We start from the raw sequence: 20,202 nt of genomic DNA, 5'->3' as shown, positions 1-20,202 counted from the left end.
GGTGGCAAGGAAGTAGTGCCATGCACCAGGAGCAGTCCTGTGGCCCTCCTAGCAGATACCATCTGGAGACATGCTGCAGCCTGAAGGGGAATTCCCAGGGAAAACCCAGAGTCAGGCTGAAGACACACAGGGGGTCCTCTTGCCCTCCCAGGCTTCTGAATTTGCAGGAAAGGGCAGGAAGGATATGCAGAAGACAGGGCTCAGGAGCTCTGGAAGGTTCTCTGGGAAGAGGTGCTTAGGGTCCAAACTAGAGCCACAACCAAGCCAGGATCAAGGCACAGGAAGGACTTCAGCGAAGGTTCTGGAGAAAGACGAGGAGGCAGAAGGTGACTTCAGGAAGCCCTGGAAGTACCAATCAGTAAGTTCCACACCCAGGGACCCAGACAGGAAGCATTTGGAAAACAAGCTGCAGGTCCATCTGGACAGGAAGGTGGGGGATATCAAGGAGGGCTGGATCCCTGTATCTGTGTATTGCTCCTGGTTCATGGCCAAACGTGCTATTCCCAAGTCTGACACCCACAGGAAACCGAGGAAGCTGGCATCCTGGAGGAGTGTGAAAGCCCACGTGAACGCCTCCCAGGAACTTTCTTTCCTTCATCCCTGCACCCAGCAGATGCTGGAAGCACATCTTTTCAGGTTCCGTGTGAGGCACAGGTGGGGTCCAGACCTCTAGTCCCTGGGGTCCATAAATATCATTTGCCCCTTGTCCAAGGAGATGGGGGAGTTTAACCCATCAACAGCTGCCCACATATTTTAATGCAGCTCTGTAAAGAAAGTGCCCAGCAACCAAGCCAAAAAAATAAAAAATAAAAAGTTAACGATCTGCTTTGTTTTCACCACAAGGCGACATCCCTACTAGAAATTCTGCTCCCCAGATCAGGCACATAGCATCTGCATAGACCCCCAGCCAGTGAGGAAACCATAGGACAGTTTAAGACCTTTGGATTCACTTTTGAGTAGACAAACTTGGTACTCCAACACTCAAATTTTTATTCCACCAGCCATGACCTGGATGTGAACATGACAGATAGATCCACCAGGATTCCAATGCTTGACAACCTCCCCCTGTTAGGAAGAACCCCCTCCTTTCCTGCTCCCCCTGCAACACACAGTTATGGTGGGACGGATGGGGTTGTCCAGTTTAGATGACAAGAGAGGCCTGGCATGGATAGACCTGCCCTGGGCTACATCGTGTTACCTGTGGGTTACCTGTGGGTAACCTGTGGGTACACTGTCTTACCAAATGGACAGAGGCATCGAGGATGCGGGCTGAGCCGATGTCTATATTATAAGAAAAGGCCCTCACTTTGAGCCTTTTTAAGGCAACAGCTTAGAAATGTCACCATACAATGAGAACATAGTGCTCTCTTAAGCATCTCCCATGAAATGAGATAGGTACAGGACTGTCTCTAGAATGTGGGTGTCTGGTTTTCAAAGTCCTAAATTCTGTCAGGTTCTGTCACAAGGGAAGTGTGTTAATTCTTCAAGATTCCACCCCCCGAGCCCTGTTCTTCCGTAAATCTATGCAAAGGCCCTGCACAGCTGCTGATTACTCACCTTCCTCTCCCATATCAACTCTTCACCTGTACACAATTAGGCAACCACAAGTCCCTTAACCCCTGAAAACATCTAAATGCAGCCAGGGCCCCAGGTTAAGGGAACAGAGCTGGGTTAGAGCATTCATTTCCTTTTCATTTCTGTGATCATATAAAAGTCATCGTGTGTTTCACATCTCCCCAGCCCTGAAATATGCACAATGGGGATTATGCTAGCATTGACTTCCAAAAATATTCCTTCGGTATATATGAGATAGAATAGATAAAATTCAGTCAGATGCAGTGGCTCGTGCCTGTAATCCTGGCACGTTGGGAGGTCAAGGCACATGGATCAACTTCAGGCCAGGAGTTCGAGACCAGCCATGGTCAACATGGCAAAAACCCAGGAGGCTGGGGCAGGATAATTACTTGAACCAGGGAGGCAGAAGTGGAGGTTGCTGTGAGCTGAGACTGTGCCATGGCACTCCAGCCAGGGTGACAGAGCCAGACTCTGTCTCAAAATAACAACAATAATAATAATAAGATTAGCTGGGTGTGCTGGTACATGCCAGTAGCCCCAGCTACTCGGGCAGCGGAGATAAGGAGAAGATCACTTGAGGCCCAAAAAGTCAAGGCTGAAGTCAGCTGTGACCCACTCTAACATGGGCAATCCAGAGAGAGAGAGAGAGAGAGAGGAGAGAGAGAGAGAGAGAGAGGGAGGGAGGGAGGGAGAGAGGGAGGGAGGGAGAGAGAGAGAGAGAGAAAAAGAAAGAAAGAAAGAGAAAAGAGGATTGGAAGGGAAGAGAAGGGAAGGGAAAAGAAAGAGAACCAAAGAAACCAGTGTGCAATGTACTATGCATAGATGCTGTACATTTACTGATAATTAATGAAAGGGCTACTGACCATGGGGTCAATTTTATACAATGGCAAGTCTACACCAACCGAGCAGGGAAACTGCAATCCGGATGGGCGCAATGGCTCACACCTGTAATCCCAGCACTTTGAGTGGCCAAGGCGGGAGGATCACGAAGTCAGGAGATCAAGACCATCCTGGCCAAGATGGTGAAACTCCATCTCTAATAAAAATACAAAAAGTAGCTTGGTGTAGTGCTGTGCTCCTGTAATCCAAGCTTCTCAGAAAGCTGAGGCAGGAGAATCGCTTGAACCAGGGAGCCAGAGATTGCAGTGAGTCAAGATCACACCATAGCACTCCAGCCTGGTGACAGAGCAAGACTCTGTCTATTAAAAACAAAGAAAAGAAAAGAAAACCGCAAACTGCAATCCAAGCTTGGCCACCATCCCATGTGCAGCTCATAGTGGATCTACCCATTTGTCAACTCTGAGATGTATATTTTCTTTCTTTCTTCTCTTTCTTCCTCTCTTTCTTTGTTTCTCTCTTTTCTCCCCTCCCTCCCTCCCTCCCTCTCTCTCTCTCTCTTTCTTTTCTTTTCTTTCTTTTCTTTCTTCTTTCTTTTTCTTTCTCAAGTCTCCCAAAATGCTGGGAATACCTGCTTGGCCTCCCAAAGTACTGGGATTACAGGTGTGAGCCACTGGCTTCATCTTTCTTTTTTTTGAGACAGGGTCTCACTTTGCCGCCTCCACCTTCCAGGCTGTAGCGATTCTCATGCCTCAGCTTCCCTGAGTGGCTGGGATTACAGGCACATGCCACCACGATATTTGTATTTTTAGTGATCAACAGAGTTTTGCCATGTTGGCCAGGCTGATCCACTCATCTTCATTTTTTTTTAATTCATTTTTTTGGAGATGGAGTCTCACTCTGTTGCCCAGGCTAGAGTGCAGTGGCGTGATATCAGCACACTGTAACCTCCGCCTCCCGGATTCAAGGGATTCTTCTGCTTTAATCTCCCGAGTAGCGGGGATTACAGGCTCCCACCACCGTGCCCAGCTAATTTTCATGTTTTCAGTAAAGATGGGGTTTCACCATCTTGGCCAGACTGGTCTCCAACTCCTGGCCTCAGATTCACCTGTCTCAGCCTCCCAAAGTCCTGGGATTACATGCTTGAGCCACTGCATCTTTAAGATGACTACACTGTACAGTAATTTAAAAAAAAAAAAAAAACAACAGGATGCATTTACCTAATCCTACACATGTTCCTTCTTTGCTGGGTTTGTGTAGATTTAGTCACCATTCAAGGCGATATCCCTTCCCCCACCATTTTCTTTTTCCTTCTTTCGTTCTTTTTTCAATCCTCCCACCTCAGCCTCCCAAAGTGCTAGGATTACTGGGGTGAGCCACCATGCCAACCTGACCTAAAGAGACACCCACTGAAAGTAAGAAATAGAGAGCCCCTTCCAGTGATTTGATGGATTGATTGATTTAGAGACAGCGTCTCACTCTGTCACCCTGGCTGGAAAGCTGTAGTGCCATCATAGCTCACTCACTGCAGCCTGGACACTCACACAGCCTGGACACTCCTTAGCTCAAGTGATCCTTCTACCTCAGCCTGCAGAGTAGAGTACCTGGAACATAGGCATGGGTCAGTGTGCCCAGATCACTTTTAAATTGTTTCTACAGAGAGGGTCTCGTCAATTTGTTGCAATCCTCCCTACCCAGAGTCTAAGTGCTGGGATGGTGGGCGTGAGCCACTGAGCCTGGCCTCCAAGGAATGATTCACAACCACGACAGCTGTACTAATTTTTCTGATTGTTTTTTGAGACAGATTCTTGCTCCATGTGAGGCAAGGTGGGTGCATCACTTTGGAAGCCACAGCACCACATTCCAAAGCCCCATTCAAATGCACAAAGCTTTATTCCCTTCCAGGATTCAGAGCTGATGACTTCCATAGCCTCAGGCTTCTCTCCATTCAGAAGCTTTTTCAGGTGCCACCCCACTGGAAGGCTGGCTGCAGCTGGGGATTGGGGGGTGGGTGGGGCTAGAAAATCAGTCCCCTACCTTTGCTAGCTTGGCCAGGGCATCCCCCACCCCCCCAACGCTTGCTCAGGCTTCGAGATCCCCTGCCTCCACCGCCTTGGAGGATGATCTCTTACTTTACGTCTTTCATCCTTTCTTTCGCTTGAGTAGGTGGTGCAGGGGTGAAGGTGTGTGTTGGAAAGGGAGTGTGGGGTGGGAAGGAGGGGAATGTCTGAAGGGTCGATTTAGTATCATATCTCTTTCATCACCATCACCAAAGATGAAACCAGCAGTAAATTAAATACCATGTGTTCTCATCTATAAGTGGGAGCTAAATAATGAAAACACATGGGCAGAAAGAGAGGGATGACAGACACAGGGGCCTACCTGAGGGAGGAGGAGTGGGAGAAGAGACAGGTTCAGATAAAAACACGAAAACTGAAGGGTACTGTACTGTGTACCTGGGTGATGAAACAACCTGCACACGGAACCCCCCAGTCAGAAGTTTACTATAGAACAAACTTGCACATGTATGCTTGAACAAGAAATAAAAGTCGAGAGAGAGAGAGAGAGAAAACCAAACACCACCTCCTCGACCTGAGTCAGGGGGTTTCCGGCCTTTTTGGGGATGTTCAGCGGCAATGGAAGAATGGGATGCAGTAATGCTATCTCAGCTCACTGCAACGTCTGTCTCCCAGGTTCCAGTGATTCTCCTGCCTCGGCCTTCAGTAGCTGGGATTACAGGCACACACAACCACGTCAGGCTAATTTTTGTATTTTTAGTAGAGATGAGGTTTCACCATGTTGGCCAGGCTGGTCTCGAACTCCTGACCCCAAGTGATCCACTCTCCTGGGCCTCTTAAAGTGCTGGCATGACAGGAATCTGCCCCTGGGATTTCAACCTTTAAAAGCACCTGTTCTGCAGCCTTTCACTGCGGCCTTTATGCTCTGAATGATGTGTCATTTCTGCTATAGGTTGACTCCCTGAGTTCCCTCTCCCGGTTAGGTACTCAGTTAAGTAAGTTAGTTTTGTTTTCTATCCTCTTGGCTTTTAGACAGTGCAGGTGCCATGGCTATTGTCAGTGGCTAGCACACTGTGTGTCTCCCGAAAGATGGATGTACAGAATTCCACTGGGAGGGGAGAAACGGATCAGGATATCTGATGACCTTTGCCTGGGGATACCGTCCTCTTTTGCCACTCACAAAAAGGTCACGTGAGGGCCGAGGGAGCACTTTGCCTTTGGCCCTCTGAAGGTTCGCCTGAAACCTCAACTCGTCAGAGGCAGATGAATAAAAGAATAGGCAGTCACGTTTCTGGGACCTATCTTCATGGGAGCCTGCAGAAGGAAGGCCCCAAGATGACGAGGAAATGGTCCATGTGTATGCTTGAGTGCCACAGGGTGTGTCTTGTTTAAGGGTAGGTCTTGAGACCGCTGTTCCAGGGAGAGCCCTGTCCCTTCTATGAAAGGAAGTAGAGCATGCTTAGAGAGGCTGAGAGGAATCTAGACAGATGGGTCTTGCTGGGCTTCCCCATTCGATGTATGATTTGGGGAGATCGAGGTCAGTCCCCCACTTGGATGGAAGGGGTATTTTCAGTTTTCCCTGTCACTTGTGGTGTCTCCACTTCTCATATTTCCCTGATAAACTCCTCAACTTAAAAATCAATGGTTAAAGAAAATCTTACCTAGTGAAACCAATCATGAAGGCACCGAGGAATAAAGCTCCTTATCATGGTTATCATGGTATGAAATTCTACACACATGGCTGGGCATGGTGAGTGACCCCTGTAATCTCAGCACTTTGGGAAGTCGAGGTGGGCAGATCACCAGAGGTTGGGAGTTCGAGACCAGTCTGACCAACATGGAGAAACCCTGTCTCTACTAAAAATACAAAATTAGCCGCGTGTGGCAGCACATGCCTGTAATCCTGGGTACTGGAGAGGCTGAGGCAGGAGAATCATTTGAACCTGGGAGGCGGATATTGCAGAGAGCTGAGATCGTGCCACTGCACTCCAGCCTGGGCAACAAGAGTGAAACTCTGTCTAGTGATTTTTAATAAATGGCACTGTGTCACTATGGGGCTAGGACGGTGGTGGTGTTCTGGTGGGGAGACACTGCGTGGAGCGATGTGTAGTGTGCAGACTCCAATCTTAGAGGTCAGATGTGGATGTTCCCGGATCCACTGAACTAGATTCCTGAGTGATTCAGGACAGGTGGACTTTGGGGAATACGATTGAGAAATGTATACTTCAGGAGTGAAAACTGACCCAGGGACAGGAGGGAGTGTGATGTCAGCTGTCTTCTCTGTGAAATTCACGCTGTGTCCGGAGAGTGGACTTCGTGGACTTTGTTCCGTTGTGACAGATATTGCCACTCTGAGGTCATGAGTCTGGAGAATACTCTGAAATGCTATAGACTGGACTTCTGCCTTAAGTAGGTCCCACCTCCACCCGAGCCGCCGTCCACACACAGGCGCCTCTGGTCCTCTCTTCTCTCTTGGGGAATGAAAGTTCCAGATGATCTCATGGGCAGAAACGTAGGCTGTGTCCCCTGGGGGCTCTAGTTGACTAGTCGCGGGCAAGGCCTGGAAGGACTCCCCGGGCCCAGAAATGACCTGGTCTGAGAGGGATTGGGAAGAGGCCAGGTGTGCCTCTGCTGACCGCCTCCCCAACCTCCACCCCGACCCAGAGTGATCCATCGTTCACTTGTTCACTTGTTTTCCGTGCTGACACTTGAATCGTTCACTTGTTTTCCGTGCTGATACTTGCAGGCGTAGGTTGTCTTCAGGCATTGCTGTTACTGAATTACTGTTCAGTAGCATTACTGTTACTGAAAGTCGAAGTGGCACAGAGGGATGTCTGGCCGACTTCACAGAGCCTGGGGCAACTGGTTTCGCTCCCTCTGTTCTGGAGGCCCCTCCCTCTCTCCCTCGTTGCCTAGAGAACCTCAGCCCTGGAGGGGTCCCTATTGTTCTTTCATCAGCGCTTTATTTTTCTTTGTTTGTTGGTTTCTTTAATGCACATATATTCTTCAACTTGGGCTTCATGAGGGGTCAGTTTAATTTTTAAGTCGCCCCCCGCCTTCCCCATGCCCTTGTACCTTAATTTACTGTTAGTTAAGTGGGTTCCCCCAACATTGCCAGTCCCACCACCCTGCTTGGAAACATTCTGAAGGGACTGGGTGTACCTCCATCTTCTCTCCCCTTCTCCCACCCCTTGCTGGCAATGTCATTCTCTCCAGGCTGACATTTGCATTGGTGGTCTTCAGGTCTCACTCAGTGGCCACCATTTGTGAAGATGGGGGCGGCACGGTCCCACTTCGCCAGAGGCAGCTTGGGCTGATGGCATAGCCCTTGACTCCTGTGGGCAAGCGGGCAGATGGGCGGGGCTGAAGTTGTGGGTTTTTTCCCCTTTCACTCCTCAGGCCTCCCTCCCTAGGAAAGCTTCATCCTGGCTGAGTCTCAATCAACTTTTTTTTATCAAGATGTTTTATTTTCTCCTCCCTCAGGCCAGCATATTTTCAACATGAAAGGGTGTTACAGCTCTACCCCGGGCCTTGAGTATTTGCCCAAAATAGATACGCTTTCTGAAAAGCGTTTTGCTCACTTAAGACTTCCAGAGACAATGCTTTGGCCTGTGTTTGTTTGTTGCTTTGTTTGTGTTTTTCCTTTGTTCTATTTATTTCTTTTTTCAGGTGAAATAGAATTCATCAATTTTTAGGAAAACGTATTTTCCCCAGGACATGTTAGCTGTTCTTTTCTTCTGTTGTTAACTTTTGTGAATCTCTCAAGGTATAGTGAGAACCGGTTGATGTAAACTATAGTTCATAACATCTTATGTTTTAGAAATCTGTAAATAAGTGCTGTTGCTGCCACGGTTGTTTTTGTTGTTGTTTTCAAAGCATATCCTGGTCACCATTTATGGCACCAAAGCATTACAAAATAAGTGTCATTATTTCTTGAGTACCCCTTTCCTCTTCCTCTGTCTCTCTCTCTCTCTGTGTCTGCCTCTATCTCTGTCTGTTTCTTTCTCTGTCTTCTGTCTCTCTCTTGCTCTCTTTCCTTGTCCATCTCTCTGTGTGCCTGTCTCTCTCTGTTTCTCTGTCTCTCTCTCTGCCCATCTGTGTTTCTCTCTGTCTGTCTCTGTCTTCTTTCTTTCTCTCTTTCTTTATCCATTTATCTCTCTCCCTGTCTCTGTCTCTCTGTCAGTCTCTTTGTCCATCTCGCTCTCTGACTCTCTTTCTCTCTTTTGCTGTCTCTCTCTTTCTGTGTCTTTGTCTCTCTATGTCTGTCTCTGCCTCTGTCTGTCTCTCTTTTTCTCTCTCTCTTTTCTCTCTCTGTCTCACTCTTTCCCTCCCTCTCTTTTTTCTAAAATAAGCTCAGGCAGATCTAATTGAATCCATTACCAAGGCCTGAATTCTTAACTTTAGAAATCCCAGATTTGATCTCCATGCAGAATGCTGTACAAAATTTGTGAGTTGATTTCTGGGCTTGGATATCTCACAGATATTACATATTAATAAAGATCCAACCCTGAAATCTGGGTTTGGTTCTCCCTCAACTCAGCTGTGACCCAGACTTACTGTCTCAATAAATCATACCTCTGTTCAACTACAATGCTGGGAGTGTTTTCTTAATCTGTATCTCCCAGTGTCCTAAATGACTCATGACTGAGCCCTGTCAGTTCTGTCTTAAATGTGTATCTCCAAACACTTCTATCCATTTCCAAAACTACCCACAGCCCCTTGTGGAACCACTGGCTCTTTGAAAAACCTCCCAGAAGTGGTTTCAGCTTTTCTGCTAGGAGGCCTAAGCCTGATGAGAATATTCCTGCCCAGGATTCCCTGTGAACAAAAGTGCTTCTGCTGGGAGTTGAGATCCTCAAGACCATGCTTGCTAGACTGGATGACTCTGGAAAAATGCGTGGGACTCCACAAAACTGGCCACTCCCAATGAGGTCAAATGCATATTTGACACACAAAAAGGAAGATTCAAAAGAGTGGGTAAAGGGGGCCACATGGCTATAAAATCAGAGAAAACAATGACAAAAGTAAGTCCTTCATTTTCAAAGACCTATTTTAATATTTATGAACTAAACTTTTCAATCAAAACATGTAAATTGAATAGAGGGATTAATACAACAAAGCCCAACTTTATCTTGTCCATAAGTGACTCACTTAGGTCTAATGTCAAAACTAGACTGAAAGTAGCAAGATGAAAATAGACTTTTGATGTAAATGGTTATTGAATGAGAGCAGTGCTGGTCATAACTGTGTTAGGCAAAATAAATTTTAGTCATAGTTCATAAAATAAACTTTAAGTCTAAACTTTGCAGGAGACAAAGAAGGCCATTAAACAATAATAAAAGGGCTAATTTGCTGAGAATTTATGAAATTTTATTTTATATATATATGTGTGTATATATATATATATATATATAATTCTCACACCAGTGTTCCCAAATGTAGAAAGCAAACATTGAAATAATTACTACAATAGACAGAAAAATAATAATAGTAGAATACTTTAATTCAAACTTTAAATAATAATTAATAAAGCTAGCCAAAATATCCATAAGGAAACAGAAGGTTTGAAAACACTGGAGAAAAATTAGACCTAATGGGCATGTACAGAATACACAACAACAGCAAAACATACAATTTTCTCTATAGCTCATAAAAAATTCTTCTCGATACACCACCTATTAGGCCACAAAACAAGACTTAACAATTTTTTAAAAATATACATCTTAAAGACTATTATTTCTGATAAAAATGAAATAAAACTAGAAATCAATAACAGAAGAAAACAAAAATATCAACATATATATGGAAATTACACAACTCACTTGAGCATGTTCATGTTCAGGGGTTGTAAGACTTAATATTGTGAAGATGTTCATGCTGCCTAGTGGGCTACAGATTCAATGCAATCCCTTTGCAATTAACAAGTTGTTTTTTTTTTTTTTTAGAAACAGAAAAACCAACCAACAAATTATATGGACTCTCAAGGGACAATAAAGAGCCCAAAAATGTTTTAAAAAAGAAACAATGTTAGTGACCTCACCTTTTCTAATTTCAAAGTGTTATGCCCAGACTGTTTGTTCCCCAAAGAAGACCACCAGAGTCCAGAGTCAAAGCCAAGCGGCAAGGATCTTTACTACAAGTTCGAACCTGGTCCCTCCTTTACACAGTATACAAGAGGGCCCCGATCAATGCAAGTGTTTGCTTTTTATAGCCCGAAAGTTGCAGGGGAACAAAGAAATTCTTTTGGCTCCCGCGCTTTCAGTAACCTTGAACGGCTGTCTCCTTATCGGAGACTTTCCAGGTGGTGTTTGTACTGGGCTCAGGGAGTTTCGAGCCCGGGGGCTGAGGAATATGCCCAGCTCCTTTCAAAAGCACATTACAAAGCTACAGTAATAAAAACAGTTTGATTCTGGCATAAAGACAGACAAGTTTTCCAATAAAACACAGTGTAGCACAAATGCAAACCTCGTACATATGGGTAAATAGTAATTTGAACACCTATATTCATTGAAACATTATTCACAAAAGTGTCGGGAGAACCCACTCCTGATGGTTACATAGGTTCTTTTCTATTTCCTAGGTGTCTCGGCTGGTTTGAGAAATAAAGGGACAGAGCACAAGAGAGAGAAATTTAAAGCTGGGTGTCTGGGGGAGACATCACATGTCGGCAGGATCCGTGATGTTCCCCAAGCCAAAAAACCAGCAGGTTTTTATCAGCAATTTTCAAAAGGGGAGGGAGTGCATGAATAGGGTGAGTTACAGAGATCACATACTTCACGAGGTAATAAAATACCACAAAGCAAATGGAGTCAGGGTGAGATCACAGGACCACCAGATGGGGCAAAATTAAAATTGCTAATGAAGTTTCAGGCACGCATTATCATTGATAACATCTTATCAGGAAACAGGGTTTGAGAGCAGACAACCTGACTAACCAAAATTTATTAGGTAGGAATTTTTCTTCTCTTAATAAGCGTGGGAGTGCTACAGGAGACCTGGGCTTATTTCATCCCTTCAGCTTCGACCCTAAATGGTGGCACACCTTAAAGGGGCCATCTATAAATCTACCTTCAGGGCGCATTCTCTTTCTCAGGGATGTTCCATGCTGAGAAAAAGAATTCAGCGATATTTCTCCTATTTGCTTCTGAAAGAGGAGAAATATAGCTCTGTTCCATCTGGTTCACCGGCGGCCAGTCCAAAGTTACCTCTCTTGTTACCTGAACATCGCTGTTATCCTGTTCTTTTTTAAAGATGCCCAGATTTCATATTGTTCAAACACACATACTCTACAAACAATTTGTGCATCTGACACAATCACAGGGTCCTGAGGTGACATTCATCCTTCTCAGCTTACAAAGAAGATGACAGGATTAAGAGATTAACGACAGTCATAGTAAATCACAAAAGTATTGATTGGGGAAGTGATAAGTGTCCATTAAATCTTCACAATTTATGTTCAGAGATTATAGTAAATACAGGCATAAGAAATAATAAAAGGGTTAATTTGGGGAACTAATAAATGTACCTGAAATCTTCACAATTTATGTTCTTCTGCCGTGACTTCAGCTGGTCCCTCTGTTCGGGGTCCCTGACTTCCTGCAACACAAAGGCCAATATTTTAAAACAAAACCAACTTTCCTGACGGAATTAATGAATAAATATGATTTGTAATATAAAAGTAATGGAAAACTACTCCGCTTTTAAAAGCAGAAAATCTTGTAATATCCACTATAAAGATAAACCTTGAGGACAGGATGCTAAGTAAACTTAGCCACAATAAAAGAGATACTTTATGATTCCACTTATATGTAATATCTAAATTATTGAAACTCTTAGAAATAGAAAATGGAATGGCTTTTATCAGGAGCCAGGTGGTAAAAAACATGGGTATTATTAATTTATTTCATGTGTATTGAGTTTTAGTTTTCAAAAAAGTTTTACAACTATGTTATATAACAATGTAAATACACAATATGACTAAACTGTATAAGAAAAAAATATTTATTTAAAATTCTAAATTTTATGTTATGTATTTTTACCACAATCAAAATTTAAAATGACACCTGAGGGCAGGACGTGGTGACTCATGCCTGTAATTCCAGCACTCTGGGAGGCTGAGGTGTGCAGATCACTTGAGGTCAAGAATTCAAGACCAGCCTGGCCCCATCTCTACTAAAAATACAAAAATTAGCCAGGCATGGTGGAGCATGCCTTTAATTCCAGCTACTCAGGAGGCTGAAGCAGGAGAATTGCTTTAACCTGGGAGGTGGAGGTTGCAGTGAGCTGAGATTGTGTCAATGCACTTTGGGCAACAGAGCAAGACTCTGTCTTAAATAAATAAATAAATAAATAAGACACCTAAAAGGCATAGAGTTACAAACTTTCTGAATAATTGCCTTCAAACCACAAAAGTTTCTTTCACACTAAGATAATACAAGATAAAGATGTTGAAATTAAGACAATTTCCATGACTACTCACTTAGACATAATCAATTATTGGCCACCAACCAAGAAGAAAACTATATGAATCATAAACAAAATAGGGGTAATATTTATAGAAGCAAACAAACAATTATATTGACAAAGAATGTAGGGCAGAGTCATAGCTGGCTTTTGCCCCACAGTGTCTTAAGGTGTACAGAGTTGAATATTGTCATACAAAATTATAATATATAAGCTAAAACTAAAAGCAGTAAACTTATGTAAGGTGGCCTACCCTAAAAGTTGAAACACACAAATACAAAATTTCAAACAAAGTTAAAATTAACATTAACCCCCAAAATTCTGGTTTGAATGCTGTAATTCAAAACCATAATAAATAAGTAGAAACTAGAAACACAACTGATGTGAGGAGCCCACTCTAAAAAAATACAGAAATATAAAATACAAAATATAATGAAGAGAAACTTTAACCCATAAAATCCTGAATAAACATAGAAAAGAATTCTAGATAACTACAATTTTCAACTCTAACTGTGCATCCATGAAAAGCATGAATTTTGAATCATTTGGATACAGTTAAGGCAAAAACTTTTAAAAGAAAACTGTTGGGAGCAACCCCCCCATACTCTGGCCATAAGCTGGCCCCAATACTGACCGTAAATAAAATCTCTGCAGCACTGTAACACGTTCATAACAGCCCTAATACCCAAGCTGGAAGGTTGTGGGTTTACGGGAATGAGGGCAAGGAACACCTGGCCTGCCTAGGGCTGAAAACCACTTAAAGGTATTCTTAAGCCACAAATAATAGCATGAGTGATCTGTGTCTTAAGGGCGTCTTCCTGCTGCAATTAATTTGGCCCATCCATTTGTTTGTCATAAGGAATACCTTTAGTTAATTTAATATCTATAGACACAATGTTAATGACTGGTTTGCTGTTAATAAATATGTGGGTAAATCTCTGTTCAGGGCTCTCAGCTCTGAAGGCTGTCAGACCCCTGTTTTCCCACTTCACACCTTCATATTTCTGTGTGTGTGTCTTTAATTCCTCTAGCACCGCTGGGCTAGGGTCTCCCTGGCCGAGCTGGTCTCAGCAAGTGGCATCCATCATGCAGGCTCAAATCCTGGTCAAAGGGTCACCAGAGCAATGGTTGGAACGGAAAACTAGCTGGAGGACATCCGGGTACTCTTAGAGCAATCCTATGGTGAGTAACAAGGGGAGCTCAGAAGCATCAGGGTAACAATAGGGCAAAGTTTGGGGTCTGGTTCATTCCACCTTGGAACTTTTTCACACTGATGATAAGGAAGTAGAGTATACATTATAAGTAACAGAAGAGGTTACACAGCAGGTTTATTTGCCAGCTAAAACTAAAGCAGTGAAGGCAGGAGAGGTTCATCCCTACCCTTTTGTACCCCCTCATAATCATTTTGAAGAAAATGGCCCCCCAGATAGTTCTTTTGCAGAGGACACTGGACAAAAAGTAGTTGCCCCAGTGACTGTTCAAGCAGTGCCTCGAGCGACAGCTCTTAGTTCTATTCAGACAAGAATTCAGCAAACTAGACAAGAGGGTGATTTAGAGGCTTGGCAGTTCCTTGTTAGAATACACCCCCTGGATCAAGAGGGAAATATTACAGCTACATTTGAGACTTTTCCTTTTAAATTACTCAAAGAATTAAAACAAGCAACAAGTGAGTATGGACCAGATTCTCCTTTTGTAATGGGACTGTTAAAGAATGTTACTGTTTCCGGTTGAATGATTCTTACTGACTGGGACACTCTTACTTGAGCTTGTCTAACTCCTGCTCAGTTCTTATGATTTAAAACTTGGTGGGCAGATGAACCTTCCATTCAGGCTGCTCTCAATGCCCAGGTCCAACCTCAAATTAATATAACTGCAGACCAACTTTTAGTGGTTGGTGGCTGGGCTGGTTTAGATGCACAACTGGTCATGCAGGATGATGCCATAGAACAACTTAGAGCAGGGTGCATTAGAGCTTGGGAAAAAATTACTTCAAGTGGGGTACAATACCATTCCTTTAGTGCTATAAACCAGTGACCCAGAGAACCATACGTTGATTTTATAGCTTGGTTACAGGAGTCTCTTAAAAAGATATTGCAGATTCAACTGTTCAGGATATAGTGTTGCAGTTATTATCTTTCAACAATGCCAATCCTGATTGCCAGACTGCTCTGCGACCTATCAGAGGGAAAGCATATTTAGTTGATTATATCAAGACCTGTGATGGTATCAGAGGTAATCTGCAAAAAGCTACCTTGTTGGCACAGGCAATGGCAGGACTGAGAGTGGATAAAGGAAATACTCTATTTCCTGGAGCTTGTTTTAACTGTGGGAAGCATGGTCATACTAAAAAAGAATGTGGAAAAAATCAGCAAGTCAGGCTGTCAGATAGGGGAAAAAAGAAGACTTTTGAGCTTGAAATATGTCCAAAATGTGAAAAAGGAAAAAACACTGGGCTAGTCAGTGTCACTCTAGGGTTGATAAAGATGGGAACCCGATTTTGGGAAACACCATGAGGAACCTAGGAGGTTCCACCTCCTAGGTTCACACCGTTCTCCTGCCTCAGCCTCCCAAGTAGCTGGGACTACAGGCGCCCGCCACCATGCCTGGCTAATTTTTTGTATTTTTAGTAGAGATGGGGTTTCACCGTGTTAGCCAGGATGGTCTCGATCTCCTGACCTCATGATCCACCTGCCTTGGCCTCCCAAAGTGCTGGGATTATAGGCGTGAGTCACCGGGCCCGGCCTATTTCTAAATACAATAACTATATATAGTAAATACAGTATAAAACATTGATATTTAACATAAAATTGGGAATAACTTGTGCTATTATTCAGGTAAAAGTTGAGCAAACTGGAAGGAAATGCTAATAACATTGTGCCTACAGTTGATGAAACATACAAGACAAATATCTTAGTAAATTATATAATTTATATATAACATATACATTCGAGCATGTTATTTTATTTTATTTACCTATTTATTTATTTATTTATTTATTTGAGACAGAGTCTCACCCTGTTGCCCAGGCTGGTGTGCAGTGGCATGATCTTGGCTCACTGCAACCTCCACCGCCCGGGTTCAAGCAATTCTCCTGCCTCAGCCTCCTGAGTAGCTAGGATTACAGTTGCATGACACCGAGCCTGGCTAACTTTTTTTGTATTTTTAGTAGAGTTGGGGTTTCACTATGTTGGCCAGGCTGGTCTCAAACTCCTGACCTTGTGATCCATCTGCCTCCGCCTCCCAAAGTGCTGGGATTACAGGTGTGAGCCATTGTGTCAGGCCTCAAGCATGTTATTGTAGAACTTCTGAAACTAATATTACAGGGAAATTACAGACATATGACAATTCAGAAAGTGTAAACACAGTCGTGGTAATCTGCATGTTAAAGAAGACAGAATCATAAAATAAGTGAGAAATAAGGTACTAATTGGGAATTCAGCATATGTTGAGCAATGTTCTAATTTTCCTATGGGAAAATTTTTTGTAAGGAATCAATAACATGAGTACATACAATAAACTGCCCTACAGTAGAGTCTGTTGGTATATAGAGTTTCAATTTTTAAGATTAGGTCCTGATAAGAAAAATAAAATTCCTGCATTAAATAATTAGACTTTTCTTATATTTAACATGATACTTTTTGCACATAATGTTTTTCAGTCAAATTTTTTGTAGAATTATGTTTTAAACCTTCATAGGACTTGAAATTATAAAGCAGAAAAAGTGTAATCTGTTTCTGGTGTTCCTGGAATTTCTTTTTTTATTATATAATCCCATTTATATGAAATATCCAGAATATGCAAGTCCATAGAGACAGAGAGTAGACTCATGAGTGCAAGGGGATGAGGAGGAAAGAATAGAGAGTGACGGCTAAAGGGTATAGGATTTCCCTTTATCATCACTGCTTCCTCCACAGTGGTGACAGTTACTAAGCTAAAAACCAATGGATTGCAAATTTTACTTACGTTTATTTTTAGAGTCTAAGCTCTTGCTTTGTTGCCCAGGCTGGTCTTGAACTCCTGCCTCAAGCGATTCTCCAACTCAGCCTCCCCAGTTGCTGGGATTACAGGAATAAGTCACCATACCCGCTTCTGAGTATACACTTAAATAAGGTCAATTTTATTGTATGATATGTATATCTCAGCTAAAAAAAAAAAAAAAAGAACAGGGAGATCTGTACTGAGATGATACAATCTCCAAATATGTTAAGTGAAAAATGAAAGGTACAGAATAGTGTGCACAAGATACTACTATATACTTAAAAAAATGTGCACACATACATACATACTGTCCGGGCATAAAAACTCTGAAAAGACATATGGGAAACCAGTAACATTATTTCCTAAAGAGAAGGAACCTGGGGTGCCTGGGGTTGTGATATGGAAGTGAGACTTAACTTTTCAACATGCTCTTTTGTACCTTTTGAATTTTGTATGGAGCACAACACTTCCCTCATTTTGTATTTTAAAGAAAGAAAAAAGGAATACTCTGATGCGTCCCTCCCTGTGGCATCTTGTCCCGTCCCTGCGTGGTGCCCTGCTCTGCGCCCACAGCCCCGAGTACTCCCCAGATTGTTCAAGAATGCCAGGTGGGTCATCAGGGCATAACCCCGACTTGGTGTGTGTGTGGGAGGAGCTGCGGCCCGGGTTGGGGGCCCAGTCTTTCTCGTTAAAAATTAAAGGGAGCCCTTGTTAAAACGTTAACCAGTTTATTTTAGCAAACAGTGATTGGTGAAATGGAAAGCACCCAGCCATGATTTGTCATCCAGAAGAGCAGCATGAAGGAAAGGCTTTTACAAGGTTCATGAGAAAGCAACCCAAGGTAAAGGATTGGTTACAGTTGGTGAAACCCCGTCTCTACTAAAAATACAAAATTAGCTGAGCGTGGTGACGCATGGCTGTAATACCAGCTACTCGGGAGGCTAAGGCAGGAGAATAGCTTGAACCTGGAAGGAGGAGATTGCAGTGACCCGAGATCGTGCCATTGCACTACAGCCTGGGCAACAAGGGTGAAACTCCGTCTCAATAAGTAAGTAAGTAAGTAAGTAAGTAAATAAATAAATAAAATAAAAATTGGGCTAAAATACAGGAACTAAATTCTTTCCAACAGCTCCTACAGCTTTGCCAAGTCCATGTTAAAAAAATTACATGTATGGATTTATTTCCTGACCCTTAATTCTATTCCATGAATGTGTATGTATTGATCTTGTATCCTACAACTTTGCAGATTTTGATTGTTGTTCTTAACAGTGTTATTATTACTTAGGATTTTAATTATATATATATAAAATTATAACATCTCTAGGTAGAAATAAGCTGATTACTTTTCCACTTATAGTGTTTCTTTTCTTGTATTGCTCAATTATTCTGGCCTGAAAGTTTTTAGTCTTTCACCATTGCATGTAATGGCATTTTTGAGTTTTTTATATGTACCTTTTATTATGTTGAGGAAGTTTTAGTCTATATATAGTTTACTAAGTGCTCTTATCATAAAAGTGTTTGGGATTATGTCAAATTTTTTCTCTATTAATCGAGATGACCATGTTGTTTTCTAAAATTCATTCTACTGAGTTGGTATATTGCACTGACTAACTGCAATTTTTAGAGTGAGAAATATTGGAGTTATAACTTTTAATGTTTAAAACAATTCATCAGTGACACCATCTGGTTCTGGGCTTTTCTTGTTAGTATGTTTTCAATAACTTATGCAGTCTTTTGTTAGTTACAGGTTGTATTAGACTTATTCAGAGAAATAGAAGCAATAGAATAAATGTCTATATCTATGTCTATATCTGCGTGTGTGGAGAGACAGAGATATATATATATATGTTAATACATGGGACAGAGCCCTTTAGAGTTGCCATGGCAGTGTCTGCGCAGGGGGCCTTTCTCAGCCATCTCTGGGCTGGTTTGGGGAACCTTCTCTTCTTCCACTCACCTCATTTCAATGCTGGCCCTTGTTGGCAGCCGCAAGCTTCTGCCCCTCACCAGAGGAAACAGATTGTTACCCCATTAACACCTTTTTGCCAATCTCCTGTGTGGAGCTCTGCAAAGACAGTAACTGACAGCCAGATTTGTAAGCCTCAGAGCTATTCCTGGCCATCACTGCTGCTCCTTATGCCTCAAGCAGCTTTCTGCTCCCCAGATGAGGCTTAGAATTATGTCTACACAGACCTTCAGCCTTGGAAGGCACCAGATAACAACCCCAGGGCTCAGAACAATCACTGGGGTAGATGGGTACCAAAGTAGCACTTGCCTCCCTACTTTGCCTGTGTAAACATAATTAAGCCACCAGTATTCTAACATCCCGATGATCTGCTTCCGCTTTGAATGGGCAGCCGGCCTCATATGACATTCCCCTACACATAGAATTTGACATTAAATATTTATCCTTTTTTATTTGGCTTATTTCACATAGCATGACTTCAAGGTTCATCCATGTCATAGCATGTATCAGCATTGCTTTTTGTTGTTGTTGTTGAGATGGAGTCTGTCTTTGTCTTCCAGGCTGGAGTGCACAGCAATGCAATCCTGACTTATTGCTGCCTCAACCTCCCCAGGCTTAAGTGATCCTTCTGACTCAGATGGTCCTACCCTGTGGCTGGGACTACAGGCACACACAATCAGGCCCAGCAAATTTTTGTACTTTTTGTAGATATGGGATTTTCCTATGTTGCTCAGGGTGGCCTCAAACTCCCAGGCTCAAGAGATCCTCTAATCTTTGCCTCCCAAAGCTCTGAGATTATAAGCATGAGCCACCATGCCCAACCACACTGCATTCATTTTAAGGCTAAATAATATTTTGTTGTGTGTATATACCACATTTTCTTTATTTATCCTTTAGAAGATATCTGGATTTCTTTTTACATTTTGTACTATAAGTGATGTTGCTATAAAAATTGGTGTGTGAAAGTATCAGTGCATATGTGAACAAAATTTTAACACCCGAACACATTTCTGCATGCAGTTTTTTTTTTTTTTTTTTTTTTTTTTTTGAGATGAAATCTTGCTCTTGTCCCCCAGGCTGGAATGCAGTGGATTGATCTCAGCTCACTGCAACATCTGCCTCCTGGGTTCAAACGATTCTCCTGCCTCAGCCTCCCAAGTAGCTGGGATTACAGGTGCGTACCACCACACCCAGCTATTCTTTTGTGTTTTAAGTAGAGATGAGGTTTCACCATGTTGGCTAGGCTGGTCTCGAATTCCTGACCTTGGGTAATCCACTCACCTCGGCCTCCCAAAGTGCTGGGATTACAGGTGTGAGCCACCATGCCCAGCGAGCTGTTCTTAGATTGAATAACAGAAGTCAGGC

This window comes from Theropithecus gelada, chromosome 10 (genome assembly GCF_003255815.1).
Source record: "Theropithecus gelada isolate Dixy chromosome 10, Tgel_1.0, whole genome shotgun sequence".
Classification (NCBI taxonomy): Eukaryota; Metazoa; Chordata; class Mammalia; order Primates; family Cercopithecidae; genus Theropithecus; species Theropithecus gelada.
This window is presented reverse-complemented; position numbering follows the sequence as displayed.